At 47.2% G+C, this 20,998-nt stretch overlaps 1 protein-coding gene across 2 annotated transcripts in view; it reads left to right on the top strand.

Moving 5' to 3' along the window:
- The first annotated feature begins 2,970 nt into the window (after positions 1-2,970).
- LOC128405964 (mediator of RNA polymerase II transcription subunit 22-like) overlaps positions 2,971-20,998 on the top strand; it is a 167,361-nt gene continuing 149,333 nt past the window's right edge. For both annotated transcript variants that reach the window (XM_053373021.1, XM_053373022.1), the window contains exon 1: positions 2,971-2,980. The gene's annotated coding sequence lies outside the window, so the exon portion shown is untranslated. The remainder of the gene's footprint in view (positions 2,981-20,998) is intronic.

A 20,998-nucleotide genomic window follows, 5' to 3' on the forward strand; every position in this document is an offset into this window, starting at 1 on the left:
ATTCTGAGTTCCTTGTGTCCCGGAGCTGAAGCCTGGAACACGGTGCGAGGCAGCGGTGTGGCAGGTGGCGGTGCTGCGGTGCTGTGTGTGGCAGTCAGCTCAGCGGGATCCCACCTTCGTCGCCAGTGAAATATACTCAGAGTCGCGAAGTGATTTCATGCTCTTTATTCAGCTCATAGTGGTGAGGAGGAATGAATGAATGTCCCCTCAAAGTATCTGCTTTATATACGTTATTTACACAATGGGCTGCACCTGATTGGCTAATTCCGGAATTCTACTGTAAGCCAATCAGGTTGTGGATTCACTTCTATCTGGAGCATGATTGGGTAGTTCCTGCCAACCAATCATACTGCTGCATTGTTCTAGGACCAATCAGACTGCTGCATTCTGAATCCTATTGTTCTAGGACCAATCAGACTGCTGCCTTTTGGATCCTATTGTTCTAGGACCAATCAGACTGCTGCAGTTTGGATCCTATTCAACTCAGTACATAACAGCCTGCCTCGATGAAGATACATCCAGTATTTCACAGGGCTCTCCTGTCACCATACGTTCCTGCACTGTTGAGGGGGCTCAGAACTTACAGGGTTAAGAGTTCTGAGTGATGACGCCTCACATTCTGAGGGCGGGCAGAGAACACGGAAGGGGCGTGGAATTCTCCGTGTGTTTTCAGTCTGCGTGTTAGGCTCCATGGAGAAAGGAGCAACATGAGCTGCGTCTCACCGGGAAGATTTACGATGTGTTGATTTGTACAGCAATAAAGACTTTAAGATAAGGACACTGCTGCGTGTCAGCCTGAGTTATTGCTGCCACACGACAGAACGTTCAAGCTTCTACTTCTGCTGTGTTTTATGCTCTGCTGAGTCAAAGGTCCCGGGGGGAAGACCAGAGCTGCGCGAGGGAAGTGTGCCGGACCCCGGTCGATCTTGACCCCCCGCATAGGTTATGGGAGATCAGCAATAAAGATAAGCAACGTTCGTGCGTGTGAGGAGGCGGCAGCCGGAGGCCAGCCGATGAGAAGGCCAGCTAAGGAGTAGCTGGAGCCAGCCGGGAGGAGCTCGCTGGGAAGGATCTGCCGGACCGGGAGGTACCTGTAAGTAAGCTGGGCCCCCGGGGAGAGATGGCCGACAGCCAGAAGTCGTCAATCCCTTTTGATAAGGTGGACGGGAGCAAGCCCTGGGCCGGGAACCTAAACAGGCACCTCCTCCCCCAGTCATGGTGGAGGATTAGGAGGAGTTTGAGATCCAACAGACAGTTACAGTATTTTGTGTCATGGAAAGGTTATGGACCTGAAGAAAACTCCTGGGTACGAAGCCAGGATTTACACACCCCAGACCTGCAGCGGCAGTTCCACCGTAGGTTCCCTCACAAGCCCAAGCCCAAGCCCAGAGGGTGGGAGGAAGAGGACAACCTTAGCAAAGAAGAAGCTGAGGAGAGTGGCACATGGTGGGCACCAGAGCGCAGAGATCCCTCCGAGACAGGCAGCGAAGCTTAGGGGGGGGGGCTTAGAGGAGGGGGTGATGTCAGCTTTGTTCCGGAGCTGACAGAGGCTGGGAATGAGAACAGACAAAGAGAGATAAGGACACTGGAATGTGAGAGGGAGGAGGGACAGCCTAGCGGCATGGCTTCAGAGAACAGAAAGCAGGCAGCAGATAGCAACGGTAACCTGATCCCTGAGCATAGTGAGCAAGGAAAGGGGAGCCAGAGCAGAGATATGCAAACTAGCAGTCTTAGCTCAGAAACGGAGGGAGGCCGGGAATAGCCAGCCCAAAAACTCGAAGGCGCGAAGTGAGAGGAGGGGAAAAGAGCGGATGCAAAAGGGCTTTTTCCCCTGTTGGAGGAAGATGAAGGGGCGGAGTTTAGACTCGGCAACTGCGAACTTGGAGTCAGACACGGAGTGAAGGAGCCCCGGAGTGATTTATGTGTTTGAGCAATAAACCTGAGATAATTACGACCGGTGTCTCACTTCTGTGGGAGAGCCAAGCCATTACAAAGACAATGACAAAAATCCACCAACAGCATATGGATCAATATGGCGAACCTGATCCAAAACACCCACCCACCCCACTCACACATGAAAACAAAGCTCACCACAGCCAACCACAAATGAACAACCACACCCTAGGCCAACCGCAACCTCTCTCACCACCAAAGGAACACAAGTGAACAGCAGAGAACCCGCACAAGCAACGCTGACACAAAACCCCACATATATTAAGTAAAATAGAAACATCACCACCCGACCCCACCCCACCCCCACTCATCTTCCACCTCTTTCCCCCTATTCTTCCTAATGTCTCAACAAATGAAACCAATTCGTTTTTTTAAAAAAAAGAGTTACGTGGGAAAAAAATACGAGAGACATTGCACATACCTTTGCAAATCAAGAAAATATTTAATAAAAACACATTTTTTAAAAAAAACAACCTTGCCGGGGATTCATTTGCCCCTCTACTTCCCCTGCTGGGCCCCCCATCTTCTTTGTTAAGAAGAAGGTGTCGGAATCAAGCCTTAGTCAGAGGAATTTGCCACTCTCCAGGCACCCGGCTTGAGTTCCTTGTTGACCTCCCCGTCTGCGACTCCCGGCAAGATCAGGCGAGATCTCAATCGGCGATCCTCCTCTAACGTGAGAAGAACACACCACTCCTCCCCTGCCACCCCAGGGAGGGGAGAGAGACAGACAGAAATGTATTTACATGCCTTTATTTCTGTCCTTCCAGCAGTACAGAGAAAACGTGTCTGCACTCCCTTAACACCAACAGCAGAGCGAGAATAACTCCTCCCATGTACTTCCAGTACAGGTCAGATGACACTCTGAGCTAACATCCGGTGCTCAGTGGTGTGAATAGACTATTCCTTTGTTCCCACGGAACAGTCCCAAAACATCAACATCCTGTTTGGCTTTCCAGCCACCTGGAGCTCGCTGCTGCATTGCTCCTTTTTCGTAACAGAAGGATGGTGGTCTACGTCCATGTATTGAGTACCGGAAGCTGAATCAGGTTACCATCAAGAATCACTATCTTCTACCGTTAATTCCAGAACTGTTCAAGAGGTTGCAGGGTGCGAAGGTCTTTACTAAATTGGACTTACATGGGGCGCACAACCTGGTTCGGATCCAGGAGGGGGATGAATGGAAAACAGTGTTCCAGACTCGGTATGGCCATTTCGAGTACCGGGTCATGCCTTTTGGACTGTGTAACGCGCCGGCTACGTTCCAGCACTTCGTGAATGACGTCCTGCGTGACTTGCTGGACCGGTTCGTGGTTGCGTATTTGGATGGCATCTTGATATTTTCCACATCCCCAGAGGAGCATCGCCAGCATGTCCGCCTGGTCCTGCAGCGTCTTCGGCAGCACCGGCTGTACACCAAGCTGGAAAAGCTGCTGGTTTCTATTTCCTCACTGAGCAGCAAAATGCTTGTCACAAGACAATGTTTACATTCCACAGTCAGAGTTACTGTTGGGTTCCCACGGGAATGGGAGACTGGATGTGACTTACACTGGTTTCCTGTTTTTCAGTGTTCTCTCGGTTTCTTTGTGTCAAGAGGAGTTGCTTCTCTGCTCTCACAGAGGCAAGATGCATGTTTGTATGCTCTCAGCATAGCTTGTAAATAAACTTCAGCATGTAGCACATTACCTGCTTATCCTTTCGTCTGCGAGACTACGCTCTGCTTGGGCTCAAGATAAGACGAGCCTGTATCAGCTCCAGATGGGCCGGAGCTGATCAAAAACTCACAAAAGCGTGCTTTTTTAAAATACATTTTTATTGGTCCGGCAGGGCGAAGCACCCTCTTTCTTTAACATCTGTTAATAACTTATATTGAATTCTTGGTTTCTTCCCCTGCCAGATATATCTTGAAACCACCTTTTGCCACTCTTTAGAAATTACTGCCCCCTTGATTATTGGAATTGATTGAAACAAAAATAACATCTTTGGTAGCACATTCATTTTTATAGTTGAAATCCTTCCGCAAAATGACAATTTCATCCTTCCCCATACTTCCAAATCTCTTTTAATTCCATTTCACACCGGTATATAATTATTCTGAAAGAGGTCTATATTTTTTGACATTAACCAAATCCCTAAATATTTAACTTTTTTGACTGCTTCTATACCAATTTGTTGCTGCAACCTTTCCACCAAGTCCTGTTTCATATTTTTAACTATCATTTTAGTTTGGTTGTTGGTTCTTCTATTGTTAATACCAAGTCATCTGCAAAGATTTTCACTTCAAACTCCTTCCAACCGACTGAAATTCCTTTTATTTTTTCATTTCTCCTTATTGTCCTTAAGAAGACTTCCAGTACCAATATGAATAATAGTGGTGATAGTGGACACCCCTGTCTTGTACCTTTCGTAATCTCGATATTTTCTGTTATTATATTATTTACTATCAGTTTTGCTCTTTGTTCGGAATATATCACTCTTATTCCTTTTAAAAAAGATTGTCCGATGTCCATTAATTCCAAATTCTTTAACATAAATTCCCAAGATATATTATCAAAGGCCTTTTCCGCATCTACAAAGATTAACATTTCATTTCTGGCAGTCAGATATTCTATTATATTTACGAGATTCCTTATATTATCTTTCATCTGTCTGCCAGGTAGAAAACCTGCTTGATCCTTGTGGATTATTTCATTCAATGTTTTTTTCCCAATCTATTTGCCAATATACTTGAAAACAGTTTGTAATCTGTAATCTGTAATCAGCGAAATCGGCCTATAATTCTTTACTTGTGTTAAGTCCAAATCCTGTTTTGGTATTAAAATAATATATGCTTCTTTCTGTGTTTCTGATAGTTCTCCTTTTCTTAATATATTATTCATCACTTCTTTCAACGGTACAAGTAGGGTGTACTTCATTTCTTTATAATATTTTGCTGTAAATCCATCTGGTCCTGGTGCCTTTCCACTTTTCAAATCTTTTATGGCAGCTTTAATTTCTTCTGTTTCAATTAGGTCATTCAGTCGGTCTTCCTTTTCTGTCAGAATTTGTTGCACCCCTTTTCGTCTCAATAAATCTTCTATCTTCTTTACATCGACTTTTCCAGCTTTCTTATATAATTATCTGTAAAAATTCACAAATCCTTTCCTGTTTTCTTTCTGATTATCTATTCCTTTTCCTTCCACTGTGATTTTGTTAATTGTATTCTGTTCTTTTCTCTTTTTGATCTGCCAAGCCAGCCATTTTCCTGATTTATTAGCATACTCAATTTTTTTCTGTCTCAGTCCTTTTATATTCCATTCTACTTCTCGGTTTATTATCATTGCAAATTGACTTTGTAATATTTTAATATTCTGATTTATTTTAACATCATTTGGGTTTTTAACTAGCTTCTTCTCGTTTTCCATTATTTGTTCTAATATTTCTTTCTTTCCTTTTTCTCTGAATTTATTTCTAATACTGTTTTGTTGTATAAAGAAGCCTCGCATTACTGCTTTGCTGGAATCCCATACCACACTCATTTTTGTTTCTTTACTACAATTGTTCACAAAATATTCCGTCAACATCTTCTGTGCTTTCTCATTTATCTTTTGATCATCCAATAAGTTCTCATTTAGCCGCCATCAAATCCCCCCCCCCCTCAATTTCCTTTATCTCACATTTTATTGCATTATGATCCGGAAATGTTTTTGGCTGTATTTCTATTTTTGTTACTCTTGGTGTTAATTTGCTGGCTAGCCATACATAATCTATTCTTGACATTGATTGATTTGGTTCTAAAAAATAAGTAAATTGTGGAAAAGTGTGTTTTTCACCAGGAGTGCATGGAGTTCCTGGGATACATCATCACCCCGGCAGGTCTTCAGATGGATCCCCGAAAGGTGCAGGCGGTGCTGGATTGGAGCCCCCCCAAAGATGTAAATGGGGTACAACAGTTCATTGGGTTTGCCAACTTCTACCGCTGCTTCATTTGGGGATTTTCGTGCGTGGTTGCCCCCATTTGCACCCTGGTCCGGAAGGATGCCACGTTTCAGTGGACACCGGCATTGCAAGAGGTTTTTGAGTTCCTGAAGGAGGCTTTTACCTCTGCCCCCATCCTGCCCCATCCAGACCCACAGCTCCCTTTCGTGCTTGAGGTGGACGCCTCGGATCAGGCTATTGGGGCCGTGCTGTCTCAACGACAGGGGCCTCAGCAGTTGCTTCATCCCTGTGCCTTCTTTTCCCACCAGCTTACTTCTGCGGAACGAAATTATGATATTTGAGATCGTGAACTCCTCGCCATTAAAGTGGCGTTTGAGGAATGGCGCCACCTGTTGGAAGGTGGCCCAGCACCCGGTTCAGGTCCTCACGGATAATCGGAACCTCGAACATTTCCAGTGGGCCTTGTTCTTCACACGTTTTAATTTCCAGATCGCCTATCGCACCGGCGCCCAGAATGGAAAGGTTGATGCTCTTTCCTGGAGGGACTTGGACTCTGGGGATGACGTTTCAGAGCCAGCGCCCATGTTGACCTCGACCAATTTTCTCCAGGGAACCTGGGAGCAGGACTTTCAGGCACAGGTTCGTCTGGCTGTGCGACAGGATCTGTTCACCAAGGACTGGTTGGTACCTTTGGAACCGGGGGTGTGGGGTGAGCCACTTGATGTCCAGGACGGGTGTGTGTACCATCGTGGCCGGCTCTACATTCCGGAGGGGCCGCTCCAGACCCAGGTCCTTGAGCAGTGATATGATGCGCGAACCGCCAGACATGAGGGATACGCGAAGACACTGCAGCTACTGGCTTGAGCTTTCTGGAGGCCAGGGGTTCGGGTGGACATTACGAAGTACGTGCGGTCCTGTGAGACTTGTGCTCGGACCAAGGTGCCACAGCAGACACCCCTGGGGCTCCTCAAACCGTTACCCACCCCCCACAGGCCATGGTCAACACTTTCTATGGACTTCATCGTGGACCTCCCAATGTCCAAAGGACTGTTGGTCATTCTGGTGGTGGTGGATTCACTCACCAAGATGGCACACTTCATCCTGGCTCGAAGTCTCCCCACAGCGCAACAGGCAGCCTACTTGTTTCTTGAACATGTGTTTCGGCTACATGGGCTCCCGGACACAGTGATCTCCCATAGGGGCCCCCAATTCACGTCCCGGTTCTGGGCGGCCCTCCTCAAGGGACTGGGTATTGAGAGACGCCTCTCTTCCACGTACCACCCTCAAACAGATGGTCAGACGGAGAGGGTTAATCAAGTCCTGGAGCAATATCTCCACTGCTTCCTGAGCTACCATCAGGACGATTGGTTGGAACTGCTGCCACTGGCTGAGTTTGCCTATAACAACGCCTGCCATGCCTCCACGGAACAGAGCCCTTTCCACGCCAACTTTGGGTACCACCCACGCAAGCATCCCTGCACACCGATGGCGTCTCTTGTGCCTTCCGCCAATGATCGGGTCTCCCACATCCAGGAGACACAAGCTGTTCTGGTATGGCACCTAGAGAGAGCCAAGGCAGATTATAAGGTGCAAGTGGATCGATACCACCAGCAGGGGCCCGCGTTCCAGGTCGGGGATAAGGTCTGGCTGTCCTTGGAACACCACCGCACTGGACGTCCCTCGGCTAAGCTGGACTACAAGTACCAGGGACCATTCACCATCCTGCAGCAGATCAACCCGGTCTCCTACAAGTTGGAGTTTCCCCCCCTTTGAAGATCCACCCAGTGTTTCACGTATCCCAGCTGAAGCCTTGCCATGCAGACCATTTTCTGGGTCGCATCACCCCACCGCCACCGCCGGTTCAGTTTGACAGCCATGAGGAGTTCCAGGTCGCCCAGGTCCTGGACTTGAAACGGCTCTGTGGCAAGCTCCACTACCTAATTGACTTGGTGGGCTACAGGCCGGAGGAACCATTGTGGGAACTGGCCAACTTCATGCACACACCCACCAAGGTTCGGGCCTTCCATCGGAGGTTCCCAGACAAGCCTGGGCCATGACTGGGGGTGGAACCCCATTTTCCTATGGGGGGGGAGTACTGTCAGGAGTGCGTGCAGGAGCCAGGCCCTGGGATCTGTAGGGCTTCGCAGGACTGGGGCCTTCCTAAGTTTGTTATGGAGAGGCAAGGTGCGGCCGCACAGGTGAGGTCACTTGGTAACTCACTGCACCTGGTGGCAAGAGCCAGGTAGGGATATAATTTCAGCATTTCCCTTCAGCTCTCTGCCACAGCAACACGTTTCCTGCCTTGCTGCATTTGGCTTCTTGCTTCCTGATCCTCGGACCTCGGCTTCTTGACTCCTTGCTTCTCGACCCTCGGACCCTTGACTTCGTGACTCCCTGCTTCCTGACCCTCGGACCCCTGGCTTCTGGACTCTCATTCCTGCTCCCACCCTGCCATCTTGCCCCCGGTCCTGACGTCCTCAGCCAGGACTTTGCCTGTAGTCCGGACCGTGACATGAACTTTTGCTCTCCAGGAATCAATAATTAATGTGGCCCCAAGATGGCAAGAGTGCACGTCCGCAATTACCTTCCCATAGGTAGGCCATGAATGGTTCTTGGCAGATGGACTGATTGCACTTGTTACGTGTGAAATGTCATGTGCTTCCCTAGTTGGTTCTCAAGCTAATCAAATGCTCCTGCACAAAGATCAGATGCTCACTGTCTTGCAAATGTTTGACCAACGGTAGCCTGCCTTGTGCTGATAAATGGGGGGCGGGGGAGCACGAAGCATACAAGCCTCATTATGACAACGTGTCTAGTAATGGGGTCTTCCAGGGTGCCTGTCAGCACATAAGTATTTCGGTGCTGCTTGCCAAAGCTAACTTTTAGAATACTGTGGCCATGTAATTTTGTGTAATTATTACATTTACATCCAATGAGCTCAAGGTGACATTTATTGTTTACTCTTCCCTGCTTTATCCTCTCCTGTGAAGTAAGCTAGAATGAGGGACAATCACTGGCTCAGGGTCACCCTGTGAGTTTCATGGCTGAGTGGGAATATGAACCCTGGTCTCCCAGGTCCCAATTTGACACACTAACCATTACACCACATGCTAATGTACCCAAAAGTTTATTTCTGAACAATTTCTTAAATCTTTATTGATAAATACTTGTCTGGGTTTGTACTATTTGGTGGCATTATATTTGTGAAACTGTGTTCACTGGGTACCTAACTAGGCCCATTTGCAGTGCCGTTGTGTTACTCAGATGGGGTAGAGGTCAGGGACACACTTCCTTCACAGTGTGGAAAGTGACATCATACAAACATTCCTTTTTTTCTGAATCAAATGACACCTTGTCTTTCCAACACAAACCTACCCTTGGAATGATCCTTGCTTCTGGGTGAGTTTGCTTCTTTTACTTGCTGTATTGTAATTCTGTTGTGTGCATTGATAGTCAGCTATTGCCCCCTCTGAGACAGTTTTTTGTGTGTCTGTCTGTCTCCAGAACCAGATGTACAAATTAAGGGCAAAAAGTCAGCTGCCACTTCCCATCATCCTTGAGGATAAATTGGGCAGAAATTCATTCAGGTGATGCTTTAAAAATTGCATCAGTGCAGCACTCTTCCCTTGGCCCAGACTGGTCAGTAAGCTCTCTAGGTATGATACTGTGATGATTAAAAGGGACACGGGTGGCGCTGTGGTCTAAACAACTGAGCCTCTTGGACTTGCCAATCAGAAGGTCGCTGGTTCAAATCCCCACAACGGGGTTAGCTCCCATTGCTCTGTCCCAGCTCCTGCCAACCTAGCAGTTTGAAAGCATACCAGTGAAAGTAGATAAATAGGTACCGCTGTGGTGAGAAGGTAAACGGCGTTACCGGACGTCCCCGTTTCCCAGGGACAGTCTCCGGATTTACAGATCAGTCCCCATGCAAAATCCATTGAAGTTGAAAAGTGTCACCGGACTCATTGGAAAAAACCTGGTAACCTTAGTTTAGTCATGCTGGCCACATGACCCAGAAATCTGTCTGTGGACAAATGCCGGCTCCCTCGGCCTGAAAAGTAAGATGAGCACTGCAACCCCATTGTTGTCTTTGACTTGATTTAACCACCCGGGAGTCCTATACCTTTTTACCTTACTGTGATGTTTTGGGGTGTGTGGGGAAGATTTTGCCTAAATGTGTTATAATCTAGTAACAGAAATAATTATTTAATTCAACTTTGCCAAACACAGAAACACCCCCCCCCCCCGGATTTAGTTATGGTAACCAGCCAAGAGGCAGAGCTAGCTGGATGGATGGCCCATTAGCAGGGGACAAAGGCTAATTGCCAGAAATTGGAAAGGAGAATTAGTACCAACAAAAGAGGAATGGCAGGGTAAATTATTTGAATACCTTGAACTGGCAAAAATGATGGAGACAATTAGGAGGCAGCCAAACCAAAAGTTCAAAAAGAAGTGTGAAAATTAAAAAGAATATTTAAAAAAACAGTGCCCTCAAGTTAAAACCTGGACATGTTTTGATTAATTTTTGCAAACCACAATATGGACAAGTATAGTATTCAGATAACAGAAGAAATGGCAAAATGATTAAAGAAGCAGTTTATTGAACAGATAAGACAGAGCCGCTTTGAGGAAGATGGAAGTCTGTTGGGGAATATAAGGAATTGGGAATTAAGAACATGGTGGCATAAATTCTTTTGTAAGAACGTATGGATTTATGGAGGTAAGATGCATTTGTTAGAGCTCTCCTCAATTATATGTTGGGGGCTCCTACTCCTTTTAACTTTTTAAGCTTTTTAACTTTTTAACTTTTAAACCCTCTTCTTATCGAAAGTAGGGTATGTTTTATGTGTTTGGCAACCTGGGGTCTTATATCAGAGAAATTGTGAAGTTGGTGCCGTAAATTAGATCTAACGAAGTCAAACAGCTTAACAGCCGCTGCCCGGCCTATTTCAAGGACTCGCAACTCTAAACAATTTTAATTAATCTTCTGAACTTTTTTTCGAACTGACTCTGACTCAGGCTTTGACTCAGTTTTTTAAATGAACTAAGGGAGGTGGAGAATGGTTATTGCTACCGAAGACGCTATGTTACAAGAGTGTTCCATTTGGGCTTGCCTCTGCCCTCTTAGCTTGTGAATCCAACTGTGCTGTATGCCTTGCCTCTATCTTCCCAGTTATGAATCCAACTGTCCTGCATGCCAGCAGTATTCCTAAACTGAAACAGACTGATTAAATGCTCGGCTTGGAGCCTGGGTCAAGATATATTACTCTGCAGATGACTCAGCTGAAAGGCACCTAGGGAAGCCGGGGGGGGGGGGGTTCCACTCTCAAGATGCCAGAGACTCTTAAGCCACAGGGCTGGCAGCTGGCCGTAGCAGAGGAGGTAACCAACAGAACTTACGTGAGGCCAAGGCTCTCAGGGGCCTTTGTGGTGAGGGCCTTCCACCTGGGGGTGAGTCGACATCCATTCTTCAGGTGGCAGCTGGAGTTTAGTATGAGGACAATTTTGAACCTCTCAGGTCTCGAGACACCCAAGATTGAACCTACCCAGGTGGCAGCTGGGGAACGGTCAGTCCTGGAGGTAGCAACACTGGCGGCTCCCACCCTGGCATGGAGAAGGATGATATAATGGAGGCTCCCCACCACCACCCAAGGTATCATTCTGTGGCCCTGAGAATACCAGCTGTGGGGGAAACCTGAGGACTCCTGATGCCAAGAGGAACACTTTCTCTGCCACTACAAGTGCTAGCGCAACAGCAAGAGGAGGGCCCCCTGAGACCATTGGACATAGCATCAACATTGAACAGGGCACTTACCGAGCCTGCCCCTCCTCCCTTTGCCCATCCCCCGAGGTCACCTGGTTGTCCAGGTTGGCAGATTCAGAGATCATTCGAGTAGACTCAAGCCGGCGCGTGATGCTACAATAACTTTGTCTGCTACAAGAACCTTCTTTCTTTCTTTCTTTTCCTCCCTCCCCCCTTCCTTTGTCATCTGTTTAGTTCTTTATAGTCCATTGTTTCATGATTATATTTAAGTTTTGCTTGTTTACTGTTAGATGCTTGATTGTTGTTCTCCTGCTGGTTTCTCTTCCCTGAATGTATGTTATATGGTAGTTCTGTTCAGCTGTGGAATGTTTTGTGGTTTATTTTCCAATTTAATTAATTGCTTAGTCTAATATTATAATAGTAGGCTGACAAATAAGATACTAGTTTCATATAATCAGAGAGGTAGCTGATGTTAGCTGGTTTGTTCTACTCAACTAATTAGAGTTATCAAGTTGTTGATATTATAAGCAGAATAACTAGGCTGGGAAAGAATAACATCAATGCCATCAACTGAGGCTAGTATGAGGCTTGGGATTGCTACCGTGGAGGGGCGAGGGAGGTATGGCGGTGGGAGCAGATTTTATAGGCGAAGGGGATTGAGATACGGATGCGCTCTTACCCCTTCCAATGTGTGCCCCTTCCCGAGGGACAAGGGTAGGGTGAGCAAGGATTACTCACCTCCGTCACTGGTGCTGTGCAATGCCAGGTCTATAGGCAACAAAATCGCCACCCTGCGAGATTTCTTTAACTCGCAAGGGGTCAACCTGGCTTGTGTGACAGTGACCTGGGTGCACGAAGGGGAAACAGTTACCTTACGAGAGATGGCACCCCCGAGTTTCTCCATCCTCCACCAGTCACGGACTGTGGGCCGGGGGGAGGGGTGGCATTATTAATCCGTGAAGATTGTTCTTTCAGGGCTCTGCCATCACCATCGATCCCCAGCGTTGAATGTGTTGGCCTAGTGTGGGATTCCGAGGAGAGCTTGGCTGTCTGGCTAGTGTACCGGCCAACTAGCACACCAGCAGCCACCCTCTCAGACCTACTGGAGGCAGTGGCCAGCTGGACCTTGGAGTTCCCTAACCTATTGGTATTGGGCGACATCAACATCCATGCTGATGCCACTGTTGGGAAACTGTGTACGTGCAGCTACTCACAGAGAGTCAATTAAGGTTTGGCAGACAGCCAGAAGGCAATCTGAAGGAGTAAGTCTGCCTGGTGATAACAGAGACATGGAGACCGCTCCCTGATTGTTCAAGCTCTCTCAAGGGAGTGATAATTAATGGCCTACTAACTGGTGGTTCAGAGTTCAGAGGTTCAGAGTTCTGTGTCGGTGTAGGAGTTGTGAGTCGTGTCAGAGAGAGCTAGCAAAAGATCCGTGTTCTGTTCCTGTATATAGTCCATTGTATATAATAAACACCTAACTATAAGTTCCTGGTTCCTGCTTCGTCTATCCTGTCTGCAGCCAAGTTGCCAATTGCTTCCGTGGATTCTGCGCTTACTCTGCTAGGTCTGGCTAAGGTCCTGCAACAAGTCAGAAAGTTGCAAAACACCAATAGTTTTTGCGAACAGGTTATGGTCTGCAGATTGGAGCAGATTGGTTGCAGCGAGTTGCAAAAAATAGAATTGTCTTTTAGATTTTTCTCCCCCCCCCCCTTTGATGTTGGTTTTAATGTATGTACGTGTTTGTTTATGCTTAAAATATTGTAAGTCACATTGGGTTGCTGTAGCAAAAAAAGCAACTTGTAAATTTAATTCATCCTCATCATCCTCATCATCATCAAAGCGCTCTTTCACACAGGGGCTCCATATTGCAAACAGACCATTCAGATGTTGCAAACATGTTGTTGACAACTGTGTCATTGTTGCTGTTGTTAAAAAATACAGTATAATAATTACTGGATTCTCCCCTGGGAAGAGTAAATCTGGATTAAATAAAATGTGAGGGGCGGGGGAATACAGGCAGGCACTTTGATGGCCATGACACTGTGTAGAGTCTTGGGCCACATCTGTATTATACACTGAAAGCACTACAATACTCCTTAAATAGTCATACTTCAAACAATCCTGAGAAATGTAGTTTGTTAAGGGTGGTCTTTGGAGACCCCTATTTCCCTTAGAGAGATACAGTTTCCAGCATGGTTTATCAACCAGTCCCCCTTCCCAGGGGGGCATTCTGGGAATTATAGTTCTAATAATTCTCAGTGCTCTTAACAAGCTACAATCCCCAGGATCTTTTGAGGGAAGCCATGACTGTTTAAAGTGGTAAAAGGTAAAGGTACCCCTGCCCGTACGGGCCAGTCGTGTCCGACTCTAGGGTTGCGCGCTCATCTCGCTCAAGAGGCCGGGAGCCAGCGCTGTCTGAAGACACTTCCGGGTCACGTGGCCAGCGTGACGAAGCTGCTCTGGCGAGCCAGCACCAGTGTCGCACACGAAAACGCCGTTTACCTTCCCGCTATAAAGCGGTATCTATTTATCTGCTTGCACTTAGGGGTGCTTTTGAACTGCTAGGTGGGCAGGAGCTGGGACCGAAAGACGGGAGCTCACCCCACTGCGGGGATTCGAACCGCCGACCATACGATCGGCAAGTCCTAGGTGCTGAGGTTTTACCCACAGCGCCACCCGCGTCACGTTTAAAGTGGTATGATACTGCATTAAATGAATAGTGTGGAAGTGGTCTTGAAAAATGTGCAACACCCACCCCACAACAAACACTGGTCCAGAAGCACCCAAGGAGTGCCCTGTGGCTCTCAGCTCAGTTTCATGAGGCCCTGGGCCTAATTTCATGTGGATGTCAAGAAGAGAAAGGGGCAGTGGTGGCTGGTGGCCATTGGGACTGGTGAGACACAAGGAAGGGAGACCAACAATATGTGAAGCCAGAACTGCTTCAAGACAGAGCCAGTTAATCCTTGTTTGGCCCCCATCCTCCTCCTGCCTGTTGACTTCCACTAGAGCAACACTGAGACTGAGAAGGAATGTGGAAGTAGACAAGGCACTGCGTGAATAAGAAGGCAAGCAGGTTGTGGTTACCTGGTGGCACTAGGATGGTGGGGCAGAAAGGGAGGTAACCCCACCCAAGTTTTGCCTTCTCCTTTCACATCTGCTCTTTCTAACTCAAGATACAGGGGTGGTAGAGATAGACACTTGACATTCTCCTTTGTCCTTTCTGGTCAGGTGATGGCAATATGCCCCTCACAAGGCCCTGGACTGGCATTTCAGAGAACTTTGCTGCGCATGTGACTTGAGGCTGCTGAGCAAAGGTTAAATGGAGCGTGTAAGAGGAGCTGACACCAGGTGGATGAGAGCTGGCAGAGATAGGAAGTGAAGCAGGTGAAAAGGAGGTAAGCAGCCAGGTAGGGCAGCCTATTGAGCTTTTGGCTCAGCGGCTAGAAACCTTGCAGGACTCCAGCTCCCATCAGACCCACCCACATTGGTCAGTTGTCAGGGATGGTGGAAGTTGTAGCCCAACAACATCCAGAGGGCCACAGGTTCCCTATCCCTGTCTTTTCGTGCATTTTGTACCCCCCTTTTTTTTGTATGCATTTTTGTACATATCATTTGGCTACAGAACTGTTTTGCAAAATCTGGAAAAGTGTGACATTTTGAAGGAGGGCTGTGTATTCAGTTTGCGTATTTTTTCAGAAAGTGCAAAATTAAGTATGTTGGCCTTTAAAGGTGAACTTGAAATGGCTTTCTCCCCCATCCCTATTGACAGGTGGGCTGTCTTGCCCACCTGTCAAAAGTTAACCCATGGGATGGGGCTAGATAAGGATCTGGCCCACAGGGCCCCAAAGGTTCCCTGCCCTTCGTGCTAAACCATAGTTTGGTGACATGCGAACCAGGCTGCCTTGTCAGGTCTTGACTTCAGGCAGCTGTGAGAGGGGAGCCAGGTGTCAAAGCTAAAGACCCCAGAGCCATGCAGGATCAGAGCTCCCCAGGAAAGTCTCAGCCCAAGCAAGAAGCCTTTTGTAGTTCTTCCTATCTAGAGCAGCCCAGTGACCAGACTAGTCAGAGATTATCAGCCAAACCTAACAAATGTGTACTCTTGCTGGTTAGCATGAGAAGGGGCTAAGTCCACAGAGCTGTATTGCTGATAGGCAGATATTCAGATAATAGAAATACATTTGATAGAGAGGTCTTTGTGTCATGTCATTTCTCCTCCTTTCCTGGAGAGAAAGGAGCATGTAGCACTTCTTCTTCTCTCTCTCTCTCTCGTTCTGTTTTCTTTTACAGGCAGATGCTTGAAGCTGGTATTTTGTCTGCATAGTTTTCCCCCCTGCTTCCTTACCGTGATCCAATGCATGATTATAAAGTACAGGTGAAACTCGGAAAATTAGAATATTGTGGAAAAGTTCATTTATTTCAGTAATTCAACTTGAAAGGTGAAACTAATATATGAGATAGACTCATGACATGCAAAGCGAGATATGTCAAGCCTTTATTTGTTATAATTGTGATGATCATGGCGTACAGCTGATGAAAACCCCAAATTAACAATCTCAGAAAATTAGAATATTAAATGAAATCAGCAAAACAAGGACTGCAAATAGAGCAATATTGGACCTCTGAGAAGTAGAAGCATGCACATGTACTCAGTACTTGGTTTGGGCCCCTTTTGCATCATTTCATTTCATTTATTACGGCCATAGGCCCATACAGGTAAAAACAACACATAAGTGACAGCTTATGCCGTAGGGGGGAAAAAACAAGAACAAAAAAACAGTCGCTAAAACACCACTATAACAATAAAATACTATAAGATGGAAAGGCATACTACGCCTTAATTAGCTTGTAGTGCTCCTTGTCGTCGCTTTTGGGAAAGGACAGCGACCAGGAATCTAGCCACCTTCAGGGTCGTGTGGGTATCCTTGTCCTGCAAGATTTGGGCAAGGTGGAATTTTGGTGGGGTACCCTCTAGTTTCTGAATGATTGGTCCCAGCAAATTTGCCCGTGGCACATTGAACAAGGGGCAAAAGAACATAATGTGCTGGAGCGACTCCGGCGTCACCTTATCACATTCGCACACGGCGGGGGCTTGGCCCTTTGAGAATCTATGTCTCAGGACATTGGAGGGGAAAACGTTAAACCTCGCTTTGGTGAAGGCCAGTCTATGGGCAACAGTCGAAAGGGAGGAGAGGTATGATGGGACGCAGTAAGTTAAAGTGATACCAATGTTCTGGGGCGAGCAAACACCTCCCCCCAGCATATAATTTCGCTGTAAGTCGATGTCATCCAGTCTTTGGCGGATCAATCTTTGAGCAGTGATTTGGTCTAGTTTTAGGGAATCTGAGGGAGAGATTCCATAACTCAGGAGTTTGGCATGAATTTTACTAGTCCAAAGGCTAGAGAATTCATCTCGCCATAAGCATTGGACAAGGTAATGGTTTGGTAATCTATGCCACAGTGATAACCAGTAATTGAAGACTTGCTTCCACAGACAGGTTTCTAAGGATGCGATCTTCAATTCTAGTCGCATGGCTGCGTTGCTTACGCACAGGGGGAGCATTAGGAGCCGACGTAGGAATTGGCTTTGCAGAGTCTCGAGGGGAGCAAGATCTGTCATCACGGCCCAGAGCGGGGCAGCATAAGCAAGCACGGCAACCACTTTTGCCTTGAACACCTTTAGGGCCGAGGGAACATGCAAAGCTCCATCTGAAAAGAAGAATCGGAGGAGCGCATATGACAAGGTTTTGGCCTTGTTAAGTAGGTGTTGAATTTGAGCTTTCCACCCCAAATTGTATTGAAAAATAACTCCTAGGTATTGAAATTTTAGGACTTGCTCTATTTTTGCTCCACCAAGCTTCCATTTGTATAATCTCCGGCTTCTGGAGAAAATCAGAATCTTGGACTTAGCATGGTTGATGGTTAATTGATTGAGTTGACAATACGTGGCAAAGATCTTCAGAGCTCTGGTTAGTCCAACACGTGTATAAGATAGAATTACCGCGTCGTCCGCATATAAGAGGAGTGGACAGCGGTAATCCGCTAGTCTAGGCGCGTGTATACTTGGAGATGAGTTAACTAGGGGTGCTCGCATGTCACTGATGAATAGGTTGAATAGGCAGGGAGCCAATATGCATCCTTGGCGCACTCCCTTGTTTATTGGTATCGAATTTGTGAGGTCGCCCGCAGGAGTGAGTCTCACTCTGGCAAGGGTACCTTCGTGGAGCTGGCTTATGAGCCATAGGAGTCTTCTATCAATGCCCTGTTTCGCAAGTTTCTCCCAAAGAATATTTCTAGGAACGCTATCAAAGGCTGCCTTTAGATCTAAGAAGGCGGCACAGAGGTAGCCCCGGGGAGGGGAGGAGTACTTCCGTGCCAGGTGATAAAGAACTATCGCATTATCGATTGTAGAGCGTTTAGTTCTGAACCCTGCTTGTTCGTGACCAATCTGGTTAGTCTCGTCTACCCATCGCAATAATTTAGTCAGCAAAAAGCTGGCATAAATTTTCCCTATGATCGAAAGGAGGCTGATGTTACGGTAGTTTTCCGGCTCCGTTGGAGAACCTTTTTTATGAATTGGTACTATTATGGCCTCCTTCCATATCTTGGGGATGAGACCGGAAGCATTGATTGCATCGAAGGTTTTGGCCAAGATGCCGGCCCACCATTTTGGGTGTAGTTTGATGGCTTCAGCAGGGATCAGGTCGGGCCCAGGGGCCTTGCCCGGTTTCAGCTGAGCTATTAACTTGGCTATTTTGTCAGGATCGGTGGGAGGCCAAATAGGTAGGTGGGTAAACAGGTGCATCAGATGGTCGGAGGGAGCATCTGCCTGTGAGAAGTATCTCTTCAGGAACAGTTCCCATGTCGGTGCAGAGATGACTGCCCTTGGGGAATTCCTCCCCCTTCTGTTAATCAAAGACCAGAATTCCCTGGATCTGTGTGGTTTTGAAGCAGTGATCAAAGCCTGCCAACGATTATGTTGCCACTCACGCTTGGCAATTTTCTGCGTGCATTTGTAAACTTGCTTGGCATGTGCATAGCTAGCTGGCAGAGTAGATGCATTGGAGGTCTTGTATACATTATATGTAGCACGGAGACGCTGTCTTGCTTGTTTGCACTGAGAATTATACCAGGGGGCACCGTAAGTATACTCGTTTCGATTTAAATTTTTGGGTGGTAACCTGAAGAAGGACGTAAGATCAGTCATATGATGGTGGAAGCGCTTCAACACTATGCTATGCTCGTCTGAGGCAGGGCCTATGTTGGGATGGGGCCAGAGGATTTCTTTTTGAAAGAATTCCAGGTACCTTTGGGCCTGTGTCTCCGACCATTTGATTCCTCTTACTTGGAGAGATTCGTTGGTTACTATCTGAGTCGGATGTCTATGAGCCTCCAGCTGCCAGTTCAAGGAAAGCTTAGCAACAAGGGGAAGATGATCACTAAATTGTACATTCTCGATCTTAAAAGTGGAAATACACTTAAGTAGATCCCTAGAGACCAACAAGTAATCGAGGACGCTGTTTGATTTAACGCTCAGGTGAGTGAAATCCCCTGGAATGTCGGGGGGGCATGTTCCATTTAAGGGGACCAAATTCAAACGGATGGCCATTTGATAGAGGAGTACTCCAGCCTCATTTACTCTGTGGTCTTTAGAAGTTCTCTTCATGATGTGTTCCAGGTCATAATTATCAAGGTTTGGGGTAACCCACCATTTGGCTTTGGTCAGCGAGTCCCAGTTTGCTGCTGTACGGGCATTAAAATCTCCACCTATTATGGCCGGGGTGTTAGGAAACTTAACATAGCATGAGAGCAAATGCTCTTCTAGTGAGCCCCATTTAGAGCCCAGTTCGAGGGAAGAACCCCCAGGTGGCAAATAGACATTTGTAACTAGGAGCGAGATCTTTTCCCCCGCAATCAGCCCGGTAAGGGCGTAGGGAGGCAAGGCCTGTACTAGAGTAAATTTAGAATGTAGGTTGAGGGAGATGCCTATTATTAGGCCCCCTTTAGGGCGGCCTCCTTTCAGGGAGGGGCAGGCAGGGAGTTCTAGAAGCTCAAAGCCATTTAGGACAATTTTCTCTACTTCCCATGATTCTTGGAACAAGATGATATGAAACCGGTTGATATACTCCAAGAATTCTGGCTCATGTTTTTTTCCCCTCCAGCCCGCAATGTTCCAACTGAGGACTGATAGGGGGGAGTTCCTGTTGTGTTCAATTCGCTGTCATTTCAGGGAGAGAAGTGGGTCCTTTGGAGGCAGGGCAGACCCCACAAAAAAGTCAGTTATTTTACTTTGCGTGGCAGGCACCTGCTGGAGGTACCTAATCTTGAAGTTGGTAGTGGGGTGTTCAGACTGGGGCAACAAAGCGGGTCTCCCGCTGGCTAACCCAAGGGTAGCCACTTCAGTAGGAGACTCCACAGGATTAGCTGAGACTGCCCCACCGCGAGGTCTAAAGGTCGCCAATGAAACCATTTGATTTATATGTCCGGCCGGGTCTTCAGTCAAATCCGGGTCATTTTTTGATGTAGGTGGAACACTCCCCTGACCTGATGCTAGCGAAGGTACTGGGGGTGCTCGACGTACAGGTACCGTTTGTATGTCGGGTCTATGCCGCTCAGGGGAATATGAGGACTCCAATTCCGGCATTGATGAATTAGATGGTAAGGAATTGTTTTGGTGGAAGGGACTCTGAATTACACTCTTCAACGGGGGACTCTTGGAGGGCGAGTCAAAATTTATCAAGAGTTGGGATGAGAGGCCAACTTGTGAGGCAAAACCTGGGTCTGCCATCCGTCGATGGGCTTTGCCCACAAGTGGGGGAGGCATGGGTTTAGGAGCTGGACTGAGATATGGAAGACTTCCTGCTTCCTTAAAACACGACTCCGAAAAGCTGGCAAGGTTATCCTGAAAAGTGGGCAGGACTTTTCCGTTCTTCTGGACATGTGTGAGCTGATGATTAAGTACTTCTAATCTATCAATTATTTCTTGTTGTTCCCTCGGTGGAAGGTCGCCAAAGGTGGCTAAAAGCTCTCTTTCCTCCGGCGGGGTCAGAGAATTACTTGCGCCAGTGGATTCCTTTAGAGCTCGTGGGGACGTAGGGTAAGTCCAGTTTCGGTACGGATGGATATCCTCCGGAAAAGGAGGCTCAATATCCCGAGGTGCTCCCGACCTCTCCGACAGGGTCCGCTCCGTGCCGTAGCCGGCAAGTAGAAGGGGGTGGATCATGCTGTCCATAAAAACTCTTGTTGGGATGATATCATACCTAGCTAAGAGTGATTTCTGCCTGATGATAGCTGAAGGGATCCTTGGAGAGTAAAACGCAAGCATCACTCTCTGTTGCCTGAGGTGCTGGTTCAAAGGTAATACTG

Source organism: Podarcis raffonei, chromosome W, assembly GCF_027172205.1.
Source record: "Podarcis raffonei isolate rPodRaf1 chromosome W, rPodRaf1.pri, whole genome shotgun sequence".
NCBI lineage: Eukaryota > Metazoa > Chordata > Lepidosauria > Squamata > Lacertidae > Podarcis > Podarcis raffonei.